The sequence below is a fragment of the Paramormyrops kingsleyae genome, chromosome 13 (assembly GCF_048594095.1).
Source record: "Paramormyrops kingsleyae isolate MSU_618 chromosome 13, PKINGS_0.4, whole genome shotgun sequence".
Lineage (NCBI taxonomy): Eukaryota > Metazoa > Chordata > Actinopteri > Osteoglossiformes > Mormyridae > Paramormyrops > Paramormyrops kingsleyae.
In genome coordinates, this window is record NC_132809.1 from 17079561 (window position 1) to 17105514 (window position 25954).

Here is a 25954-nt window from a genome sequence, read left to right on the forward strand (position 1 = left end):
GGTCACGCGTGCCGTGCCATTTGTCTGCAGCCGTTTAAAACGGCCAATAAACCAGCACCTAATTGCAGTCCAGCTTAATTAAAGAGAGCTTTTGTTGATGCATTTACGAAGATTAATGGAATAAGCAGCTTTAGACTAATGAGAGATAATTGGATTATGTGCCACTCTGAATAAAGACAGAAGTCGTAAAGAGGGGGGGCCATGGGCAGAGCAGAGCCCCCAGTGCTGCGGCTTTCGTTTACAGAGCCTCGTCTGCTCCCCCCCAACGTTCAGCAGCGGGAAAAAGACGTGTGAAGGTGTAGGGAGCTGTGCCATCACAGGGGTGACCATCCCAGAGGCCTCTGCTTCTCTTGGGCCATATTGTTTCCAGCAGCTCTCCGAATCTCCCCAGGGTTCCCTCTTCTGCTGAGAGCACAGACTGCACAGCTATGCAGGGGAAAAGTTAAGATAAAAGGTGCCCATGATGCCCTGGATCTCCTGCAGACATCAGAACCCGCCTCGAAAAGGGGGCGCCTCGTTGCCAGGAGACCCAGTAGATGTTTGCAAGATGCAAAGTACAGCCTCCAAGCCCATAGTCATCAAAAACACTATAGCCGCTCAAAGCAAGCCCTCAGGCCTTGAAAGACTCAGCAGAGACTGAGACGAGCTTACATGAGAGGATCTGCCTAATTCCCATCCCCTAATTGTCATCTGACTGGCAGCCAGGGGGTGCTGTTCAGCTCGCTGGCTGCTGCTCAAGTTCAGGGCAAGATGGCTTACATCCAGTGTTTTTGTGGAGGAGAGAAAGACTGAAACACCCCACCAAGTGCTACAAAAAAAAAAAACATTAAGCAAAACAACTGAGTCGAGGGAAAATGATTTAATAAATTACCTCAAACCCTTTTTAAAAATTAATGTAGCCTATTTAAAACGTACAGAATTCAGTTTGGCACATCAGCCTTATGTGCTGGACCTAGTGTGGTGCAATGAGATGTACATGCATACAGGCTGAGGTGCAGCTAGAAATACTGGGCTCTCTGACAAAAGGTCACCTTTGGTCCTTCCCACACAGTCTTTTATAATTTACATATTCAAGGGCCCCTGTATGGTGCTGGGGCCCCTGAATATTCCTGGGTGTCCAGGCCCCTACTATGGCCCCTGTATGGTATTGGTGCCCCTGAATATGCCTGGGTGTGCAGGCCCCTACTGTGGCCCCTGTATGGTGCTGGGGCCCCTGAATATGCCTGGATGTCCAGGCCCCTACTGTGGCCCCTGTATGGTGCTGGGGCCCCTGAATATGCCTGGGTGTCCAGGCCCCTACTGTGGCCCCTGTATGGTGCTGGGGCCCCTGAATATGCCTGGATGTCCAGGCCCCTACTGTGGCCCCTGTATGGTGCTGGGGCCCCTGAATATGCCTAGGTGTCCAGGCCCCTACTGTGGCCCCTGTATGGTATTGGTGCCCCTGAATATGTCTGGGTGTCCAGGCCCCTACTGTGACCCCTGTATGGTGCTGTGGCCCCTGAATATGCCTGGGTGTCCAGGCCCCTACTGTGGCCCCTGTATGGTATTGGTGCCCCTGAATATGTCTGGGTGTCCAGGCCCCTACTGTGGCCCCTGTATGGTGCTGGGGCCCCTGAATATGCCTAGGTGTCCAGGCCCCTACTGTGGCCCCTGTATGGTGCTGGGGCCCCTGAATATGCCTAGGTGTCCAGGCCCCTACTGTGGCCCTTGTATAGTGCAGGGGCCCCTGAATATGCCTGGATGTCCAGGCCCCTGGCAGGACGTAGATGCACACAGTATTCCCATAAAGGCCTGTCAGCATCTCACAGACATACAGTATGCAGTTCCTGTATATGAGAACAACAATAGTGTATGACAGATGTACAGTATATTGGCAGTAGTAGGTCTCCATAGCTCATAGAATTCATATAATGCATCATAGAATTTATTATGGAAAGAAGCGGAGTGGAGTCAAAGCGAAAACCAAGGAAAGACAAACATACACAAAACAAATCACAGTAAAATCAAACAGAGAAGCAGACAATCTGTCTGCCTTTCATCCTCCTCTGTTACTTCCCAACCCAAACTTGACTCTGCTGACCCCATAAAAGCCTAACGAGCTAACTAGTCCAATTAACACGGATACTGCTGGATTTGCTAAGCTTTTGCAAAAGATTGGCTGATGTTCACTGCTATTGCTGTGCCCCCCCGCCCCGCACACAGCACGCAGCACGCAGCACACAAAGGGGGGTGTTTCTCAATACCAAGAACGCAAAGGTCAGATAGGTCAGATATTTGGGGCGGGGCAAGAACAACATCCCGGGATTTTTACTGTCCTCTGTGCTTCTTGAGTATTAGGACTGATCTACGGCAATGAAGATAATGTCAAACAGCTACACAAGTACAAGTTCTGTCAAGTACACATATTGAGAAAGACCCAGGTACACAGGAAGCTGACTAACACAGATAGATTGACTGACATAGACAAACAGGATGTGACATACAGGAAGTGACATCGTATAAAAATACAGCTAGGCCCATAGTATTCTCTGATGGTCTCTGGCTTCAGGGAAAGTATGTGGTTAGGAGCACACTAAAAATATAGATGGCTGGCTAGTTTCTCTACCCGGGAAATGTTTCGAATGGCAGTGCTTGCAAATCTGAAAAAATCCTGACACATTGTTGCACCATTCGCTTCCCTGAGGTCAAGGAAGGCGAATCTGAATCAGCATTCCTGTTAAACGCTTTGGTTAAACTGTGTCATGGAGGCAATCACCCAAGCCCTCTCAATAGGCCCACGTGTGATAGCCCCCTCCCCCCCGATTCCTCTAAGTTGTTTAGATGGATTTACCATGAGCACCATGGCTTATTCTGCGGGGAGAAATAACAGCCTTACTTAGATGTGATTTGAAAGTGTGTATGAATACAGTAACTTGCCTTTAGAAAGCCACACACTGTCTACAACTTACCAAACATTACTAAATAGAGACTGCCGGTATAGGGAGACGCCGCGCTCGGTACCCCCACCGCCGGTACGGGGAGACGCCGCGCTCGGTACCCCCACCGCCGGTACGGGGAGACGGCGCGCTCGGTACCCCCACCGCCGGTACGGGGAGACGCCGCGCTCGGTACCCCCACCGCCGGTACGGGGAGACGGCGCTCGGTACCCCCACCGCCGGTACGGGGAGACGTCGCTCGGTACCCCCACTCCTGAAAAAGATTGCAGCTAATTATCATGCTTAAGCAGTCCAACTGATTTTTGAAGCAGAACTTTCTAGAAAATGGTCTCCTCTTTCCTATAGATACATAACCATGTAAGTATATCATTCAGGGGCTCCCCCAGGGGTGTTGGTGGGGTGTGGATACCCTGGCAGATTCAGGGGGTCCAGCACTTGACAGGGGCCCTTGAATAAGTAAAGTTATATGTAAAGGGTGTTGGGGGGGGGGGGGGGGGGGGGATGCGGTGCTGCACAAACAACCTACTCCCCCAAGGAACCATAAGGCTACGTCTGAATACATACAGGCAGAGTGAAGAGGTTCAGCCAGCATGCAGCTAAGCACGTGTACCTGAAGCGGTTTGGAATGCGGTGTGACTGTTGGCTAAATGTGCTGCTTTACGCACTACAGGGTTTAGAGTTAACAGAGAATGGTGCAATGAAGAAAACACACACAGCCAGTGTCAGGTCTGTGGGTAAAACAGACAGGAAGTTACAGGAAAGTTACAGAAAAAGTAACAGGAAGGCCACAAGTGCAAAACTTACAGCTCAGTGTAACAGCGGTGTAGCCCGCACCCAACCTTAAGCTTAACCATATGCGTCCAACCAAAATACAGGACTTCTGGCATTTTTAGTTTTTTGATTGCAGTCACAGATTTTTAGAAAACTGAGTTTCCTCTTGTGGGGACCAAAAAAAAAGGTCCCCACAATACCAAAATAAAGGGTTTTTATTACATTGTGCAGACATTTGGCATGCATGTAAATATCTTTGAAATCTGTATATTATATTAAAAATCAGTTTTAGAACATTTATATGCTTCTTTTAAGGCTAAGACCATAACAGCGTGGTCTTTTGTTAACCTATTCCAAAAACCTAAGCTGCTGACCTTCTGCACTCAGCCTCATCTTTTGTAACATCAACATAAGTAAAAACAGTAATAAAAGTGTGTCTGTCCACGGTTACAATAAAAACTTCACTGTAGACGTGTTTCATATAGCAGATGTATTTTGGTCTTGGAGTCATGTGACTCAAATATTGTAATTGACCCTGAGATATTGATTTTTCCAGCGGCCTCAGAGAAAGGCAGCAGGTTTCCTGCCATATAATAGCCTTAAGAAAATCGCTTTCTCCCATTTATCACCATTGAGGTGGGTGGAATATTTCAGTAAAGGCTACCAATTTCCCAATGAGCAGAAAAATGCTTGTCACTTCTGTAATGATGGGCATTTATATCTGTTAAACTGCAATCAAACGGCACAGGTTTTACCGGGACGGCACATCGCAGAGATCCACAAAGATCAGAATCTGTACACGCCGGAGAACATTGGTGAATATGAGGAAGATGGGGAGAGGGAGAGAGGCCAGAGAAGGTGGAAGCAATGGGTATTTGATGTTCATTCCTTGCTCACATTAGAGATTTACACTCACACTTCTATTCTATTCTATATGTGCAACATGTCACATTTCACCTTGGATTCTGACTAACTGGAGAAAGTCAGAGAAGACATGATGGCCACTGAGAAGCTGCAGAAGACATGGCACTGCAGAGGCATCCTAGGCTGGTTCTCAATACATGTACTTCACCGTACTTGTGTTCTCGTGTACCTGTTTTACGTCATCTTCTGTTGCTGAAGAGCAATTCCAAAACTCAAGAACAGAAGTACAGAGGACAGTAAAAAACCCTGAATGTCGTTCTTGCCTCCCCAAATATCAAGGATACATCGATTGCGCCCTCATCAAACGAGACCAATCCCATGATTCATTGTGCCCCAAGTTCGTTCATGGGAGCCAAGTTAGCAAGACCGGTCTTGCCAAGACCACAATTATGGTCTTTGCATTCTTGGTGTTGAGAAACACCCCTTAACTCCAGGTCCCCACTGAGGACCAAGCCAGGGGAGTCACACTTGCGACCCAGACAGCGGGTGATGGGCTCACATGAAACATCGCATGTTTCTCATATGGAGAAACACATCCTCTTATTACCGGGACACACTTTCCTGCTAGAAGATGCAGATATTTGCTCATGTTAATGTCTTACATTACGGAAGCTCCCCCATCGATAACTGAAAACCAGCCCCCACTGTCCAGGCAGGACATCCGGGTTCCGGTGAGAAAGCACCGTGCAAGCAGACTCTGGCCTCTCATTCATCTAGCTGACTCACAAATTGGAGCCATTTTTCCTGCCTGACAGACATGCGGCCGCTTCCAGCGCCTTCGCTCGATGGGGGGGAGGGGCACTAATTAGCCGCGTAGCACGGCCCGTCGTTCCGGCTGATGGAACGGGGGACGCTCTTAATTCCCGAGGCCGGTTCTCCTGCGCCGCACTCTCCACCCAGAGTCGCTCCTTTCTGGAAACAGCAGCGCTAGGTAATGGCTCTCCTTTTGTGTTTCAATGCTCTCTCCTCCTGCCTTTGTTCCAGCCCGGCTTTTGTAGCCCAGCAAGACAGACGGCAACGTGAGGTCTGACTCGGCCAGCTCCAAAATCAATATCCCCCCCACGCTCCCCAATCCCCACCCCCCCCACTAGCACCAAACCTGCCACTGCTAGAAGAACGTAATTCAGCAGTGCAGCTGGGTCTGCGTCCTCCGGCACTGGATCCTGGCCCTCCTGGGGCCAGCTGTCGTACTGGAAATGCGCTCAGGCTGACCTGTGGGGGGCTCAAAAAGCGGACAGCTCAGGCACCTGGCTAAGGGCCCCCGGCCCCTCACCGTCAGCCACTGGGGGGGGCAAAGCTTCCCAAGTCATGAGAGGTGTGGAAACCACACCTGTTCTGTTTTAGCTACACTCCTTTCAGAGAAAACATTTCAAAGCATTAAAAAATTACGTAGTTAAAAAAATACAGAGTCAATAACAATGCAGTCCTTTGTCATTTTCATTGTAGTATAAAGGCTTCTGCTTGAGGAATTGGGCTTTTGGAATTTTTTTGCAAAGCCACAGAAAGGATGCTGCCATTTATCAGGCTCATATTTTGGGAGCCCCATTTTGTCGTGAGTGAGAACGTCACTCCCAAGCGAAACTCAGTCCTCCAGAGCAGATTACACAAGAGGTAGGGGGGAGTCTAACACGCTGAAGATCACAGAGACTCATACTGCGCCTTTGCACCCCCACATCAGTCGCCAGGGAGCAGCTGGGCCACGATTCCTGGGCCCGGCTGCCAGCTGGACCCACTGCCTGGGACTCCTGCTATCGGTCAGCGATGGTCAATTGCAGTCACTAGCAGCATCCCCCACCCCCAGCAGCCTGCTGTCCACGGTCCTGCCCCGGTGACCCCTCCCTGCTCTGGCCTCTGAGGACCCGCCCACGTTTCCGTGACAATGGGTAGGCCATCTCCGGCAGCCCCCTCTGGACCTTCTCCCCAGGGGCTGACATCTTTGTTCCTTCTGTGAGCTAAGTAACATCCAGAAGTAAAGACATTTTTACTGGGTGAAAACACACAGTACTGAGGAAAGTGTATGGCTTACTTATTTTGTTAAAACCGCAAAGGTGATTATTTGAGGCGTTTGTTTGTTTGGCAGACCAAGCCAGGTCAAGCTTAAAAAAATCAAAATAAAAATCCAAATTCCAAAGCCAGCTCATTGCTCCCTGTTTTATATGATTATTCCATATAAAACAAGCATCCTCATCCCTGATGTTTTCTCTAACACTCACACCAGGGCTGGTGTGTCCGTCGCATGTTACGATTCAGCCCACTGCAGGAAGTCCTGAACACAAACCGCCTCACTGAGCTGGGACCACAGTGCCCTCTAGCCACAGAGAGCTCACATGACAAGGGAATAATAGGAGAGCGGGATCGATAGCCCAGGTGTTTACAGACAGATTTTTTTGCAATGAAATGCACACAGGCTGCTTGGGAACACAGACACACACACACACAAATCCATATACATGTGCACAACCTCCAGCTAAAGTCTCATTTCCAAACACGATGGAAGACGGGGGAGCGGCGAGTCCCCTTCTCACAGCCGGACACCGGCACCCTTTGCCGGGAGCCGTGAGGGAGTCACGGCCTCCAGAGGCCGAGCCGGCAGAGGCAGAGGCTCCAGCTCCACTCAGGTGGCAGGGGCCTCCTTCTGAAAAGCTCCCCAGCGTGTCGGCTGCCTAATAAGTACGGCTGTAGCCTGGGGCGCTAAGCTGGGTCCCACTGTGCCCCCCGTCCGCGGGCTCTGTGTTCTTAAAAGCCCAGGTGACAGTCATTTGAAATGTAAAGACTTTGGCCTGTGGAGCAGAGTCATTAGGGACAGACTGGGAGAGAGATAAATATATATGTTTTATATATAAGCACAAAGATAGTATTTTTCAACCTGATGCTCCTTATTTGGGGGGAGTAATCCTTGGTATGCATAAAAAAGGCTTCAGGTGTCAGAGGGACTTTAAATGTAACGCCTGTGGCTGGATTTTTACAGGCAGAAGTCAAAGCCTGAGCCACGGCCAAGATGTTCATGTTACGCTGAGGGAAGAGAGAAAAATAAGATCTTTCTAGAAAAGTGGCCACATGGTGCTCTTAGACGCGGCTGACACTGCGATGCACACCTCACTGGCGCCGTGGGGCCATAAGGCGCACCCAAGCAGGGCGTCAGAGCAGAAAGCAGCCTCCTCATTGGCCACAATGAGCCAGACGTGTTTATACCCACCGGAGACTGTCTGGTACTTGTGGCGAGTGACACTCCTTCCCGGTTGGGCAGGATGGGGGAGTTTTGGGTCCCGTTAACGGGTGTTGGGGGCCAATGCACAGAGGGTCAGCTACGACATTCTTTAAATTGCGAGTGACTGAGGAAAGACGGCAATAGCTTGTGGTCATTTTGTGATTGTGCTACAAAGATGCAGTGCAGTGGGGGTGGGGAGGGGTGGTCACCAATTGGGAATGATGGTGAAACAGCTGCTGTGAGGCAGATCCCTGCTGGGGCACATTAGCCGAGCCGGTCTGACATAGGATGGGCCAGGACAGGAGAGCAGACCTCTGGTCCCCCATGACTCAGGAAGACACGGCCCACAGACCACAGCACCCCCCCCATTCAACCCTAATGCCCCAGAGACACAGGCAGCCCAGCAAGATAAGCTCCCCCCCCCCCCATCTCCTTCAGCCCAGGGTCCATGTGGGGGTCACAACACAGTGACCAGACATCCCCCACAAACAGCATTTTGGCCCCTCAGGTTCCCAGGAACCTTCGACAGCTTCCAGATAACTCTGTGACGGGATTACCTTGGCTGTGTGTTGCCAATCAGCGGCTGTCACACTGGCTATGATACAAGGACAGTCCCATGCATCCCCAGGGCACGATTCAAACATGCACTACTGCATCGTGACATCCACACCTCTGCAGGAGACAGGAAACCAACCTGGATTTAGGGGCTATTCAGTATGTATATAGATAGCCTGTATCAAACTGGGCTTAGCTCACAATTAACAGCTGATGCACATTGGGGACATAAAGACAGCACCCCTGTGCCTCAGAGACCAATTTGTGTCAGCTCCCCAGTGCAGACCTGCCTCTCAGGGGCAGAGCTGTGTACGACATGTGAAGGAGGTCACGATACACGCACATCGTCCTGTTCACTGCCTCATTGATACAGGCTGCTGGACAGCAAGCAACAAGTTGAATTATAGCCCAGAAAAGAACCAGGTCTTAATCAAAAGTCTCCCCATAACAGCATGAAACATCATAGAAGGGAGTCTCAATAACAATAAAAATGTATTTGTGATAAATTAACATGCACTCTCCACACAAAAGAATCTGTCCATCCATCCATCCATCCAACCATTCATCCATCCATCCATCCTCTTATGCTGCAGAGGGTCACAGGGAGCCTGGAGCACAGGTAGGGGATGCCCTGGACAGGATAGCAGCCCATTGTAGGAAATACAATCACACACAATGGGAAATTCATAGCTGTCTGCTTACCTAATTACGTGTCAGAATGAGGAAATGGATGTTCCGAAGGTAAATGTGAATACCTGCGGGAAATAGGGGTACCCAAGGTAAGTGGGAGTACCTGGGGAGTACCAAGGTAAGTGTGAGTACCTGGGGAGTACCAAGGTAAGTGGGAGTACCTGGGAGAAAGTAGGAGTACCAAGGTAAGTGGGAGTACCTGGGAGAAATAGGGGTACCCAAGGTAAATGCGAATACCTGGGGGAAATAGGGGTACCCAAGGTAAGTGTGACTACCTGGGAGAAAGTAGAAGCACCAAGGTAATTGGGAGTACCTGGGAGAAAGTAGGAGTACCAAGGTAAGTGGGAGTACCTGGGAGAAAGTAAGAGTACCAAGGTAAGTGGGAGTACCTGGGAGAAATAGGGGTACCCAAGGTAAATGTGAATACCTGGGGGAAATAGGGGTACCCAAGGTAAGTGGGAGTACCTGGGGGAAATAGGAGTACCAAGGTAAGTGTGAGTACCTGGGAGAAAGTAGGAGTACCAAGGTAAGTGGGAGTACCTGGGGAAAGTAGGAGTGCCAAGGTAAGTGGGAGTACCTGGGGAAAGTAGGAGTACCAAGGTAAGTGGGAGTTCCTGGGAGAAATAGGAGTAACCAAGATACTTGGGAGTACTTGCAGAGGTACTTGATACATGACCAAACCTGCAAACCCCATTCAGCAAGTCGGGGTGGGACTAAAACCCACATCCCTGGAGATGTGAGGTAAGTGCTACCTACTGAGCCTGCCACCTTCAACGGAAAGTACATTTGATAGTTACCCTGATCTTTCCACAAGGGCACACAAATTTATTTAGTTAATATTTCAAAAGTTAAAAATAGGTTTCATAATTCATGATTCCTTTTGCAACTTGCCATCAGCTCCCTGTGACGGATATCTCCCATCCACCGGGGCACCTCAGCGATGCTGCCTGCTCTCTTCTCACACCTGAGGTCACTAGGATCTGGACCACAGTTATGCCTGGACTCGGTATGAAAGCCTTTATGGGCTGATCCATCCATGGGTCCTTTGATATATAATTTAAACTCCCATTTCGGCTCCATGCCGGATATTCAGACTGGCAGGCACCGTGAGCTACGGGAGACTGATTTAATTCTGTGCGCCGTGCCCTCACCGCCGCAGCAGAGTTTCTGGCGAAGGTGACCACTGACCTCAGCGTAATGGAGGCCACCCCCACCCCCCGAATCAGCTCCTACTGAGGTCAGCGGGAAAGCGAGGGAGAGAGCTGCGGCCAGAGCCGACTGCATTTCAGAAAGGGGGGGGGGGGTCTGCTGGCTGAGAATGAGTAGGACCAAAAAGAATACGCTCACAAAAATACTGGGGTGCCCAACATCCATCTTCCTAGCGCTTATCTGGTACAAGGTCGCCAGTTAATGGGACAACAGTGGCATTAAAATCTGTCATTTACTTACTCAGAGGGATCCAGTCCTTTACAGGCGATGAAATGATGAGTCCTGGAAGCTCAAGTGTGATCTGGAGTCGCAGCCACTTCAGGGGGAGCCAAGGCTTCATCGGAAAATTGATAATTGATTTAACTTGGCCACTTGAATTGTTCCATATAAATTGAAGCCTTGTAAATTGAAAATGGGGATTTTATTGAGTGGTTCTGTTTTCTAAATAATCCCCCTCGACTGTGTAACATTTCGTGCTGCCTAGGAGAGTCAGGAGGTTCCATATGAGCTTAAAATTCATTCCAAGCCCAACCACATCATTCATTCTGCATTCTTATTGAATACATGTGTACAGTATAACAGGAAGCATTTCACAGTTTCAAATGCCACCCAAGAATGATCAAAAAATGGCTTAATCATTTCCATTTTTCATTATATTCAGAAAGCCTCTATGCTTTGGTCCAAAAACATCCAGAACGACTCATGGACTTTTAATTTGACATGAGGTCCTCCATTCATTGTCTTTTAATTTGGCATCTTCCTCAGATGCACATGCCTCCATCCCAGAGGAGGTGTGGGCTCCCTGCCAGGTGGGTCTGCTGGGTGTGCTCTCATCTTCCGCTGACCCGGAAGGTACCTCAGTGCTGCTTCCCAGGAACTCCACACAGACCGTCTGACCGACAGAGTCTCCTGCCAGTGCCCCAGCATTGTTTTTCACAGCTATTACCCTTTATGATACATTTTTCAGAAATAAAGCAGACTCTGATAATTGTTCTTGAAGGGGAAGTGTCAAAAAAAATCTCCATAATACTAAACATTGAACTGATTTGTATATTTTAGCTATTGTCAGATGCCTTTCTGAGAGGTGAATTTTACAGACCTCTGCTTTATCCATGCAGAATCACCCATGATCCCCCTGCCTTAATGCTAAATGGTCTCTGCTGGTTCCTTAACGTGCACCTGTGCAACGTTACCAGTCAGGATGCTTAAAGGCTTTGGGCTCACACCTCCCTGCAGAGTCCCGTGGCTCCTGTTTGACTTACTGTCTGAGCGTCCATTTTAATTTTAGGCTCTTGTGTTTGATTCTTTGTTTTCTCACTTTACCAACTCCGACACCCGGTTAGTGTCTGATCTTCCTACGCCTGGCTTTCGACTCTGAGATCGGATTAGTGATTTGGATTTTGGAATTAAATTCTGCAAATGGGTCTTCACTTGAGAGTTTCTTGGGAAGGGTGGGGAACTCGTTACTGAGGGCTGTGCCATCTGTTGGACTGTACAGTTATGTAATAATCAGCAATTGATGTACACTTTAAATACCAGGTGATGTTAGTTCTTATCCAAATAATGACCCCAATTCAAGTCAAGTGGCCTTTCACGGTCATCTCAATGACATACAGTTAGTACAGTACACAATGAAATCAATACATGCACTCCAGGACCAAGGAGCAAAATAAAAACAACACAGGTCTACAAAGCTACTCAGAATGACATAAAATGTCATGCATGTGTGCAAAGATATGCAGACAGTGTTGGATAATGCAGTAAGACAGTGGCACAAACAAGGACAGTGAAGTAAGACAGTGGCACAAACAAGGACAGTGAAGTAAGACAGTGGCACAAACAAGGACAGTGAAGTAAGACAGTGGCACAAACAAGGACAGTGCAGCACCTACCAGTGCTGTGAGTTCTGATATTTACAGGTGCAAAATGGTGCAATTATGGTGCAATGAAGCAAGGGGGGAGGGTTCCGGTCCCTGCTATCAGCCATGTGGTATCGATCGAGATGAGACAGTAGGCTCTTGTTTTTGGAAACTGGTCTCACTTGAGAGTTTCTTGTCTCTATGACAGTAGCCCATGTCTTCTTTGCTATACTGTAATATGCTCTTTTTAAAATACTTGATTATTGGAGAGTGAAGCACTCAGTTGTGCATCCCGAGGCACGAGCCTGTGGCTGAAGATGCTGTAGCAGGCCTCTGGTGAGAAGATGCGTGTCGTTATGTGGACAGCCACCACCTCCAGGGAGTCCAGGCTCAGTCACATGATGGAGTTGGCTTTCCTCAAAATTTGTTCAGCCTATTAGCACCCTACATCTTGACGGCTCGTACCAACTGATAAAACGCGGGTGTGGCAGTTCACAGACCATAGGACATTAGTGATCCCAAAGTCACTGATTCTGCTGAAAGCAGAGCTAAACAACCTAACCTATAAAGTCACACTGCTGCTCAGGGATTTATCGAGAGAGTCTCGAACGAAATCAACTCATTCAAGCCAAAATGTTCACATGTAAAAAGATTCGGTTTAGGAAGATGTACATTCTGATTTTCGTCAGGATCGGCACTGAATGGAAATCAGGTGCTATAACGGGTTGAATGAATGTAGGTTGAAGAAGGTTGTGCTGTTTTATACATTCACACCTACAGTGTGTTCAGATTCGGTACTGACATGTTAACAGTTAATTTATTGTGGAACTAATGTCATGGATTTTTTTCAGGCAGCTCACAAAAAGACTGTCAGGTACATTTTGAGTTAAATTTTACAGCTTGCTAATAAAAAAAATGAATCATCCATCGCAACAGGGGAACACTGAAAGCAGTCTTGCAGCCCCCCCCCCCCCCCCCCAGCGAGTGTAACGCCGTTTATCAAAAGGCTCGCTCTTTAATTAAAAGTGCCTTCTGGCTTGTCGTAGGGGGACGGTGACTTTTGATGGGTCGAGGGAATTGCCCCGTGTCAAGCATACAATTACAAGAGAGTTCAAAGCAATTAAGCAGGTAGGACATAGTAACTTCTTTTTCCCTTCTACAGAAAAGCTCCCGGCCCGGGGGGGGGGGGGTTATTAAATGTGGCGGCCATGTTGGCGTGAGTGTGAAGCAAGGTTTACGAGGAATCAGAGCCTCCGGCCAGTGTTCAGTGCTCCATATGAGGAGGGAGCAGAACCCGTTACTGAGGGCTCTTTCCGGTGATGTACATTTGACACACTGGGTGATGTTAATTCCTATCCAAATAATGACCCCAATTAAGCAATTAAGGAGCCGGATGACAATAAGGAGCCCCCACACCTCACATAGATCCTGGGGGGTGGGGGGGGGGGGTTCCGTCCCTGGTATTCACACTGTGACATTGATCAGGAAAAGATAGGAAGCTCTTTTTTTGAAAAACAGGACCCCCAACCCCCGCAGAGGTGGTGCACAGACACCCACTTTGGAAGCTCGTGGATGGTGAGGGAAGAGCCAGAGTTGCGATTAGATGCAGAGTGTGTGTTTGGGAGGGTGTGCAGAGGGCGTCTTAATGTCCCCGCGATGCCAGAGCAATTTAGCTTTACAATCCTCTCACAATTATCTGAAATCAATGGCCCTCCTACATGCCGCATGACGAGCCCCAAACCCCTTTATCGGGCCCCTTTATTGCGCGCTGTGTTTAACCTTTCCCCCTCTGAAGCGGGCCGTGCTAAAAAAGGCTCTCCCATTAGCGGCCTCCGTGATGGGGTGGGGCCACACCAGGCCAAGTCTCCCTGCTGCACGTGTGTGTGTGCGGGGGGGGGGATTGGGGATTGGATTGTGTCTTGGACGGAAATTGGATTGTTCCTTCATTATTTTCGCTGGATGATTCACTCCTACATTTAGTGGATCTTTTAAGGTACATCGGGCCCAGTGACATCGTCTACTGCTCACTCAACATCTTACTTTCCAAAATCTGCCCGTTACATGTGTCACATTCACCTTGGAATTTGATAAGATTTCCTTTTTTTTTTTTACACTAAATAAAAGGTCACTTTCATTTTTATGACTGTTCTGTGATTTGTGGTACCCGTGGCTTGCGTTTCAGGCCAACTGATCTGGACAATGGCCTGGCTAGTTTTACCATGACATTTTTCCTTGATGGATCAATTCTAATCAAATTGCTCTTGACCTGTGACCTTCCTTTTTACAGAAAAAAATGACAATTCAAAGATTTTGGAAAGAAGGGTTACAGTCCTTAACTCACAAGAGCATTTTTTTTTGTCTGGAGGCAAAAATCCACTATTCAGTCTTCAGTGTATTCACCTTTTATTTTACCTTGTTAAGCTAAAATTGTGGAACTGGCCACATGTTCATTCGTCTTTTCTCCATGAGAAAGACACCAAGCAGCTTTCCACAGCATTCTCCAGGATGAGCCTGAAAACAGAGCTGCTTTGGTTCAGCTTCAGGTTCTGCAGCTGACAATAAACAAACCTTATCAGCTTACAGCAGCCGCTGTGCATCAGTTTAAGGAAAACAATGCTACAGATCTCCTTGACAATTTAAAAACCAAACATCACGCTATCACATTTACCTTGAGCTGAGTAACTCTATACAGACGTATTAAAATCCAATCAAAGATTCGCTATATTTAAGGACAGCTCAGTATAATCAAACTAATCATGTTTTGTGCTCTATGTCTATCTGACCAGGAACCCAGAAGCGTGTCTTTCTGGAACGTTGGGATGAATAACCCCACAGTGCCTGATCTAATATGCACAGGTTCTCACAAATAGCCCATAACCCAGTGAGCTACTGCTCCTTTAAAAATTAGTCATACAATGAACAGTCTGTTGCTAAAAGGTGAACCAGCAGCAATAATAGATAGTTCCCCCCCATTGGCTCCTGTAAATAGGAGCAAAGCAGACGGACTCCCTTGTAACGTCACGTTTTTAGTGGCGAGAAGGCTCTGTCCGTCCTGCTGGATTGACAGTGTTGATCAAAGGCTGCTCTTTGCTTTAATTGGATTGTGACCAGAGAGAATGAACCCCCATTAGCTGAGAATAGAGTTGTGCTCAGCAATCTATATCTAAAAAAACTTCAGACAAAAGGCTGAAGTCACTTGCTTGTTTTCTTAGGGAATGGTGCTAAGCTCCCAGTGTTCTGCTGCCAGGTCTGCTCTATCTGAGGCTGCCTCCACTCGTCGTTTCACATCCCAGTGCTCTGCTGCCAGGTCTGCTCAGTGTGAGGCTGCCTTCACTCGCCGTTTCACAACCCAGTGCTCTGCTGCCAGGTCTACTCGTTGTGAGGCTGCCTTCACTCGCCGTTTCACATCCCAGTGCTCTGCTGCCAGGTCTGCTCTGTCTGAGGCTGCCTCCACTCACCGTTTCACATACTAGTGCTCTGCTGCCTGGTCTGCTCTGTCTGAGGCTGCTTCCACTCGCCGTTTCACATCCTAGTGCTCTGCTGCCGGGGACTGCTCTGTCTGAGGCTGCCTCCACTCGCCGTTTCACATCCTAGTGCTCTGCTGCCGGGTCTGCTCTGTCTGAGGCTGCTTCCACTTGCCGTTTCACATCCTAGTGCTCTGCTGCCGGGTCTGCTCTGTCTGAGGCTGCCTCCACTCATCGTTTCACGTTGTTGAACGCCACTTACTGCTTAAAGACCTGCTCAGTATCTAATGAATAAATCAGCTTTTATTTTGTCTATTTTAATATTATTCATGCAAAATGATGGTGCTTATTGCCCAATAACCATCAAGGTAGCACTGCTTATAAATCTGACCCAAAGAAAATTAAAAACAAAAAAAAAACTAAGTACTCTTGAAAACAAAGAAATGACACCAGCATCAGACTTACCCAGCTTGTCTAGTAATGTTCTGTCCCTGTGACAATGACATACCTGGACATGTCTTACATCTTATCAGTATTTGTGGATGGTGCCTTGCAGGTACTGAGGACTTGAGAGGAGGAACAAAAGCACAAACCCTGGAGACTTCGGTGCTGACATCTTCAGAGGTTCCTCTAAATGAAGGCCACCTTCTGAATGCAGCCCTGGTGATGGCTTTATCAGCCTCAGACTGCACACACGCCTGCCTGCTGACAGCCTGCTTCTGAATTACTAGCATGGCAACTTGGACAGAAACTGGGCCCGTCTCTGAAACGCCGTCTGTCTTACGGTGAGGAAATTCACCGCAAACGACATAGAGTGTGCTTATGATACAGAGATGGTTCTGGACAGATGACCAGTGAGCACGTTATGGGAGCGCATGGCGGGCAAAGACCATGATCCGCCCCTCTCGTGCCTCTGCGGCCGGAGCGCCCCCCAGTGGCCGGGCAGCCTCCATGGTGGACGCACACAGCTCGTGGCTCAAGCTGGGAGAAACCGGAGCTGAACGCGGCCCTGCTGTTTGACAGAGATATCAGCGGCTGATCAACTGTGACATTTCAATCTAAAGGTCCCATATATTTGTTCTCTGGACTTCGGGGACAGATCCCGGCGTGAGGCACGTATCCCAGGCCGGAGGACGGGTGCCACAAAGGACCCCCCCCCCCCATGCAGAAACAATCATTAATTACCTTGTCCACCTGCGCTCGCTCTACTCCCGCCCGCTTCTGCCAGAGACCATGTGACGTGTTGCCACGGCGCCCCACCGGGCCGCCGGCCGTTCAGCAAATAATAACGATCGAGCCGCAGGTGCTCGCTCCCTCCACGCGTCGTATCGCACCACGTTTAAATATGCAACCGGGAGACTGCAGTGGACTATGTCAAACATGCGACAGATTATCGGGGTAGCTGGACGCATATTTTATTGTCGTCTATTTTTTTTTCCTTTTGTAGTGGATTAAATGTTTCCCGTTACATGGTATTGATCTTGGATGCAGCCCATTCGCAACGCAAGTCCACTGCTATGCTGGACCACGGAGCGCATGGATGCTTCATAAGGAAAGCAATGACAAAAAATGTTACGCTAAAGGTCAGTGCCTGACTGCAGCCAGTGCCTCAGCTTTCCAGAAGCATAATTTTGTCGACCATGTGTCGTACATACATCATCGGGGAGTAACACTGTGCATTTCTCATCTGTAACACATTGTCTATGTTCTCATCTGCTGGTTTTAAGTTTATATTCATTAACATTCATTCATGTCTGGGGGGCTGTGTTGGACAGGCTGATGGCACCAGGCTCACTCGCGCTCATGAACAACATGAAGAATCTGTGGATGTAGATGGAATGGTCAATTAGCGTAATGAGCAGTAAAACTGGGCGCCTGTCACTCTGATATCTCGCAAAGACGAGAGAGCGCAAGGGTCACCGAAGGAACATGAAAAGTTTACAGCTGCGAGTGGCAATCAAAACGGGGAGGGGGTATTTACAAGAGTGTCCAGGAAACCACAGCAACTGAGAGCTGGAGGTCAAGGGAAGGGTTTTGCAGTGAGAAACATCAGTGCATCGATGTATGAACATCTATGGCCTCCAAACTCTGTGCCCATTATACCTGGTAGAATAAGCCTTCAATACTGTCCTGTGTCGTGATTCCACATTTCATATAAAAAGTGCTTCTCAGAAATGTTTAGATTTTTATACCATTCTCAGCGACCTGCCTATGATTGGTCCTTAATGAGGTGCTGTTTGTTAGAGCATCTTTTAGCTTTGGGGTCAGTCAGTGCACATGAGCACTGGGACGTGCCTTCACGTTCAATAGCAAAGGTCCTTCACTCCACACTGTATTAGTCAGATGCCAGTCAGGATCATTCCTCACACAAAGAAGCTTGACTTTTTTTATATAGCTGCTGCCCATTGTATCAGCTGAAAGCAAAATCAAGGACAGTGTAAAGACTGAACTTTCAATGGCATGAAGTAAATGTTTACATATGTCAAGATATTATTGAGCAAGGCATATGATGTGCACGCACACACACACACACACACACACACACACAGGTTTGTAATTATATCTTTGTGGGGACTCTACATTCATTTCTATATGGAAAACTCTAATCCCAACATGACAACCTTAACCCCTACCCAGCCCTAACCTTAACTGTAAGTAACCGAACAAAGTACGAGACGTTTGGCATTTTTAGTTTGTTGATTGCATTTACAGATGTTTGTGGGGACCTGAAAAATTGTCCCCACAATGTCAAAATGACAGGTTTTTTTTTTTTACATTGTGGGGAACATTTGGTCCCCATAATGTAATATAAACATCACACACACACAATATATATTTTTCCAAAACATATGTATGGTGGGTGGTACAGACATGCAGGCAGCTGTGGGCTCTGCCCTGGACTGGCCTCCCACGCAGAATGTCTCTGCAGCATTCCCCCATTGTCACCCCCAGCACTGAATTGCACGGTATTTCTATAAAGCGGAGCAGATGAGCTACACAGGCGGTTTTCATTGTCAACTTTGTTTCAGTATTAACCTTTACAGACACAATCAGTTTCTAAACGAATTACACGCAGGGCTCGCAGTGGCTGCGCCTGGTCTCCCATTGACATCAGGTGACCTTTCTGAGGCGCCCTGCCGCCAGAGAGCTCCTCCCCCACTGCACTCTCATTGGACTTCGGGAAACGTTACAGAGTGCCACGCGGTCCATGCTGGGTGTCATGTGACATAACATTATGTTAAGGTAGGTCACTCGCTGTGCCAGAATTGGGTAAAGTCTTCCTCTCCTCCCTCGTCCACCAACCAGGGCGTCAGAGGGGCATGGATACCATGACAGATTCAGCACTTTGTAGGGGCCCCAAATACCCCCCCAGCTCAGCAAAATCAACTGAGCAATTGAAAGTGTGAACCCGAGCAGGGGGCCCAAGATTTTGTCAGGGGACTGGGATGTTTAGCTACTCAACTGCCACCAAGTGACACCGACGTAGCTGAGAGATCAAACCTTTGTGGCCAGCTGGACCCAACGGTGGAGGATGAACGGATGTCGGCGTGTCAGTGGGAGCAGGAGCAGCCGACATCACGTCGATCCGGGACACTTACGACCCCACAAAGCCAGGCAGCGAGTCTGGCAGATGAGCAACTGTGAATACTTATCTGTAAAACCTAATCAGTCATAATCAGTAATGATTGGTTTATAAGCAAACTCCCCATAAGGATCAGGCGTCTCCGTACGTGAGATCGCCTCAGCGCACCCCCGTTTCCTGAAGCAGCAGAATGCCTGAAGCTTTAATTAGACACACTGGACTCAAAGTTAACGACGCTGCCAGAGCTGAAAAGCCCCGTGTTCAGGCAAAGTCATTTATTAAGAGCTAGCGGGCCGTCAATAGGCAGTCCATCTCTGCTGCAGCATGTCCCTAATGGAATTACCCACTGTCAGATTGCCGCGAGTTTGTCCTGCATTAACACCAGGGAGCATGCACATATATCTCCCAGACAGTCAGTGCAGACCCCCGCTGCCTATAAACACCAGAAATTTAGGAGTCGTGGGCTATAAGGGCACACACACAATCTCATACCACATTCTCATGCTCAGAAAAACCGCCCATGAAGTTCTGACGTGAGTGACACTGGTGTGTCTGATGAAATCCACTGACTGTAGCGAAGACAGGCGGAGATTTACGATCCCGATCTGTGCTGTACATACTGCTTACGCATTTCATTCAGCATGAACATGCACATCTAAAAGTATTAGCATTCATATTCCCAATACGCTGCATCCACATAGTACCAATTAAAATCTGCAATTATGAATTGGAGTAGCAGCAAATCCCTGACCAGGATAAACAGATGGATGCATGCATTTTAACTGCGGAAATGTATAAAATACAATTCCTCGTCCAGATGAAAGCAGGAGTTTTAGTAGGTGTTTTAAAAGTATATATTAATTCTGGAGATGGTGGTTTTTTGGTGTCACCTGGAAGAACATTCCAGAACTTCCCAAATATTCCCAAGGAGACATAAATAAGAAAAACAGAGATTCATCATGGAATACATTGGTCATGTCAAACCCTGTTTGCTATACATCCGTGAATCAGCAAAACACCAGCAACATGAACATAAAAAATAAATAACTACAAAAACATTTCAGACCGCCAGCTCCGTATCTCTCTCCATTTGTCACCAACTGCAGACAAATTATGTGCATCATTTCCAGTATTAAATGACACTCGCTAATATACAGAATTTAGTTATTTACACACGATATTTTTTCCTGTTGCTAAATGCCAGGTCCTGAGGACCCTGTTATTCTTTTTGAGATAAAGAGAATTTCTGCACAGTGATTTTCCCCCTTGATCTGGGGTTTTTGCAGCAATGTGGCTTGACCACACTAATCAAGCTGTGCTGGTTCTCATTCCGCTTTCTCTGGTGGTCCACGGTGCCGCACAGGCCTGTGTCTGCACGCCAGCCATGACCCGCCCCCCCGCCGGCTGGGGTTTCAGGACTTTGCGAGCTGAGGCTGATTCCTGCTGAAAGGCCACCTCATCTCTCGGGTGACCAGACAATCACCGCTAATTGGTTCCCGTGATTTGCAGATGCTGGGCGGAAATAGGTTTTCAGAATTGTGGTGCATGGGAAGGATAAACGGTGGCCCTTATATCGCTCCCCCCCCCCCCCCAAAACACCCCCTCACTTTGGCCATAAGACAGACAAGTTGCGTCCTTGACCTTGTCCTCCAAAAGTACCTCATCTTGAAACCTTGAGACGTCTAACAGGGAGTCTTTCATTCCCGTCTGTAACACATTGATTCCAGATAATTACCACACACACTACTGTAGAGCCGTTCATCATTTTTTGGCAGAACTCGTGCGTTCAGGGCACAGTGTTCATTTTGTTTTTTGCGCCTGAACGTCAATGCCATTAGAGAACATAAAAATGATACCCGTTTAGATTTTCATTCCTGCTTTACATACATAGTAACATATCATTAAATCCAACAAATGATTTCTGCATTCATTCATGAGATCGGCTGGAATCCAATCCAAGGTGGCCTCTGTGGCGCTAGTCCCGGGGTCAAAGGTCAGAGACCATGAAAGCCTGAAGGAAATTGAAAAGTCAATTTTCTCTCAGACCAAGGAGAATGGGGGGGGGGGGGGGGGGGTGCCAAAAAGCAGAAGGACTGGAGAAAGGGAGGGCAGCATTTTACAAAAATATCACATTTTCTTAAACACAGCAACACAAATCAAAGAGAATATAATCATTCTCTGTGAATACAAAGACCGGGATGTGACTCCCTAATCTACATTCACATCTGCTGTCCTGCTTAGGAGAGGTATTTTTTCCTAAAAGAGATGAGACATTTTTATCTGTGGTAGCTGCCAATCCCAGTACTGCAATGGGTCAATACTGTAATGGAGACCGGCATTTTGTCATTGGGTCCCTTCTCAAGCAGAACGAGTGGACTGAGACTCACAGCTCACAGCCAGCCCGGACAAGCGGACTGAGACTCACAACTCACAGCAGGCCAGAACGAGTGGACTGAGGCTCACAGCTCACAGCAGGCCAGAACAAGTGGATTGAGACTCACAGCTCACAGCAGGCCCGGACAAGTGGACTGAGACTCACAGCAGGCCCGGACAAGCGGACTGAGACTCACAGCTCACAGCAGACCTGGACATGTGGACTGAGGCTCACAGCTCACAGCAGGCCAGAACGAGTGGACTGAGGCTCACAGCTCACAGCAGACCAGAACAAGTGGATTGAGACTCACAGCTCACAGCAGGCCCGGACAAGCGGACTGAGACTCACAGCTCACAGCAAGCCTGGACAAGCAGACTGAGACTCATAACTCACAGCAGGCCTGGCCTGCGAAGGCGGCGGAGCCAAAACATGCCTGCAGCCTTGCATGTGTGAATGCCAGACCCAGGGAGGCAGCCGTCAGCCTTGGAATGAGGAGGCAAGCAGCAGCTTCCGCAGGGGAAGGAGAATGGCTTCTGCATACGGGCTTCACTTGCAGAGTCGTCGTTAGAGCAACCAGGGCAGCCACTCCGGCCTCTAGGGGGCCTCACTCAGAAGTGAAACTTGCCTAGATAATGATAGACCAAATAAGTATTTTTTTCCCATTGATTATATGACGCTATATTTCCTCTGAACACGTTATTCTAGCTAAATATTAGGGCTGTAACTTACATGTCCCAATCTGTGCACGATGGATTCATGCAATACATTTACTGACATTGGTGGAACATAAAAACTCGAACAGTGCTGATATGTTATATTTCTATCTTACTTATTCTTTGTATATATGTGTGAATTTTTAAACATGCACCATTTCAGGCAGACGCAATTGCAATTTCTTTGTTCTTGCACAATGACAGTAAAACAAGCTGCAGCTGTGAGTTGACTACGGCTAATGCTGGTTACAGTCATAATTGGCAGTTTGGGAACATTTTGGTTTCCTAATGAATGACACCAGCACCAGAGAGAGAGTCAGCTGATCTGACCTAGACTGTCTGTCAGCTCTGAAGTCGGATATGTTGCTGGAATCACTTCCAACATGCCAACTCGTTTGGGATGATCATCCGAGTGTGTGTGTGTGTGTGTGTGTGTACAACCAGAGCGAGGCAGAAATAGCCTCTGCAAGTTAGTCACCCAGGGGCATTTACGCTTCTGCCAGGAAAATCAGCCTGGGATAAAAAAATACAACAGCTATTGGGGTGTTTATTGATACAGAGAGGTGGTAAGAGGCAGAGAACACGGGATTTAGTTCATTATGACTATTATGATATAGTTATTATTTTAAAATTTATGTTACATAATTGTTTTTAAATTATATAATTGTGTTTGTGTGTACAGTTTTAATAAGAAATTTAAAAATAAATTCTTTACTACGTAAAATGTTCAGAATTCTTCTAAATTGTTTCCCCTGCTGTATTAAAATTGTACAGAACCATGATCCCAAAACCAAGGCTTGTACAAAGCCATGACTTTTGTGTACAGTTACAGACCTACTAAATATACATGTAATCAAAATATTGTCTTGGACATGATCACGTAGCCAAAGCTAATGTAACCTGTGAGGCCAAGCTACCATTTGGCACTAGCCAGAAAGGTCACACTGTAGACTAATAGCGAATGGTGACTTACTGTTCTCCATTTTAGTTGCATTTATATTTGTATATATAGCTGTGTTACAATGACCAAGCAGTAGGAGGCACAATCACTTCCATTGCTTGGTTTCTGCTGGCCTCAGTTGGGGCCCCGCCCCTCCTCAGAGACAGGTGACCTTGCATTGAACTCCATGTAGCTCACTCTACAGGACTGGGATAACACAGAGACTGCCAGGTTTGTGTGTGTACAAGTGAGTGAGCGAGCGAGTGAGCGAGAGATCGTCTTTGCATGGGGTCGTCCGGGCGGTTATCTTGCGAAAGCAGTCCTCCCAAATTCAGATGGAAGATGGGAGCATGGGCTGGCAGTTTACGGGGAAGGACTTAGAGGTTGCTGATCCTGGCTTTGAATGCCATTGACCCCTGGTGTGACCTTGAGCGTGTGGCTCTGGGGATCCTGAATACCCCCCTTTCTTCTGGAGAGGAGGGAGAGGCAGGCACCATGACAGAATGTAAAAGAAGAAGGAAAAAAAATACAAGCAGCCCCAGTGCCGCTTCAGGTTCCCGAGAGAACACAGGAAGGCCGCCTGCCCGCCCCAGTGCCGCTTCAGGTTCCCGAGAGAACACAGGAAGGCCGCCTGCCCGCCCCAGTGCCGCTTCAGGTTCCCGAGAGAACACAGGAAGGCCGCCTGCCCGCCCCAGTGCCGCTTCAGGTTCCCGAGAGAACACAGGAAGGCCGCCTGCCCGCCCCAGTGCCGCTTCAGGTTCCCGAGAGAACACAGGAAGGCCGCCTGCCCGCCCCAGTGCCGCTTCAGGTTCCCGAGAGAACACAGGAAGGCCGCCTGCCCGCCCCAGTGCCGCTTCAGGTTCCCGAGAGAACACAGGAAGGCCGCCTGCCCGCCCCAGTGCCGCTTCAGGTTCCCGAGAGAACACAGGAAGGCCGCCTGCCCGCCCCAGTGCCGCTTCAGGTTCCCGAGAGAACACAGGAAGGCCGCCTGCCCGCCCCAGTGCCGCTTCAGGTTCCCGAGAGAACACAGGAAGGCTGCCTGCCCGCCCCAGTGCCGCTGCAGGGGACTATCAGCTTCTCTACAGACGATAAGCTGCAAAGCTGGGCCAGCTGCAGCTTCAGTAACTGCGAGTGCAAAGCTACACTTTGTGACGTTATCGAAGACTCAGAATTCCATAGCACATTTCCCAGACTCACTCCATGTGTTTTATGTTGTTGTTCAGGTGAGGCTGCCAGTAAGCTGAAGTCAGAATTCCTCATCACATGTGACAGTGCTGGGAGCCCAAGCTCACTCAGTCCTCATGTAATCCAATGAACTTTCATTAAATTAGCAAAACTCACTAAGTCCATAGAAATTTTCCCGAAAACATATTTTGTGTGTTTTGGAAATTTGTTTTTCAATTATTGCTTATTGAGAGTTGCAGACATTTGACTCCCTAGGCATGGTTGATTATGATTTAATGGCCAATTTAGCTGACTTTCATAATCAATGGTTAATGCAGCGTACGCGCTGGCTAAATGAGGAGAATTCTAGAAGGGAAATGCTACGGGGGAATGCCCAAACGTGACTGGATATTTAACCAGGGCCTACTCTACAAAATCACTGAGGACAGAACAAGTTGTGTCAGATCCCCACCTTAGGAACATTCTTTGTTTCTTAATCATCTAAATTTTGGTATATTTTGGTATACAGTATCTTTAAGATATACATTGCAGCATATAGTATTTTATTAACTGGGCACAGTACACAACAAAGTCAGACACTATATTCTAGGTAACACTATGACAAAAAAATATTTCAGATGTTTCTGCACAGGGGCTGAATGACCAGGGGTATATAGCCGTAACAAAGAGAGTGCGCTAGAGGAAGACAGTATTTTTTTTTTCCTTTAGAAGAATCAACCCCAAAAAATATCAACTGACCTCTCCGGGAAAAGCTGAGAAAATGTAACGCTGACATGATAATCCCGTCTATGCTTGACTTGCTCTGTGAAGGGCTGATCTCTGGCTTTAAGCGTCCACAGTGCATCTCGCCGGCAGCCAGGAGCGAGGCAGGCCAAACCGCTGGACCGAGCTTCGCACCGTATTCTGCCGTGTCCACCCTGTCGTGTTTGACGGGGGAAGAGAGGCTGCCCCCTGACCCCGTGTTGCCCACAGACCCATAGACCTCAGCAGGCTAAAAAGGCAGAGTTCCCGCCCTGGATCAGCCTGACAGTAGTTCCCTCTCTGAGGCATTTAGCAGCTACACTGAACAGACATTATTGCACCTCTCTCTAACAGCATGCCTTTCCACACTCTGAAATGGCTCCCACCTTTATGCAGTACTCTGGATTCCAGCACTATGAGTTATGATGTTCACAAATGTTATACTACAATATTCTCATCACATCCTGATTTTGCAGAGTTTGACGTGTCCCTGGGTCAGCAAGGGAGGGGCTCGTATTTCACTTCTTTAACCAATCACAGTCTTCATTATATGACATCACCACTTTAATTAAAAGCAGTGGTTTCTGTTAAGTGACAAGGTGCACAGATTCCTAAAGTGTCTGTTTTATTGTGTATGCTTTTTGTTAAGTGACATGTCATAGGCACAAAACATAGGAATATGCTTACCTGTAAAGGCCGTATAAAGCAATGTAAGGTCTTTATTTCATGAAGATAGCTAAAAACAACAACAACAACAACAAGACTTGAATTATAAACCTTCTGATCACAAGCAGAGAGGCTC

At 48.0% G+C, this 25954-nt stretch overlaps 1 long non-coding RNA gene across 1 annotated transcript in view; it reads right to left on the reverse strand.

Moving 5' to 3' along the window:
- LOC140578187 (uncharacterized) overlaps positions 1-25954 on the reverse strand; it is an 80658-nt gene that overhangs the window by 9111 nt on the left and 45593 nt on the right. The window lies entirely within an intron of this gene.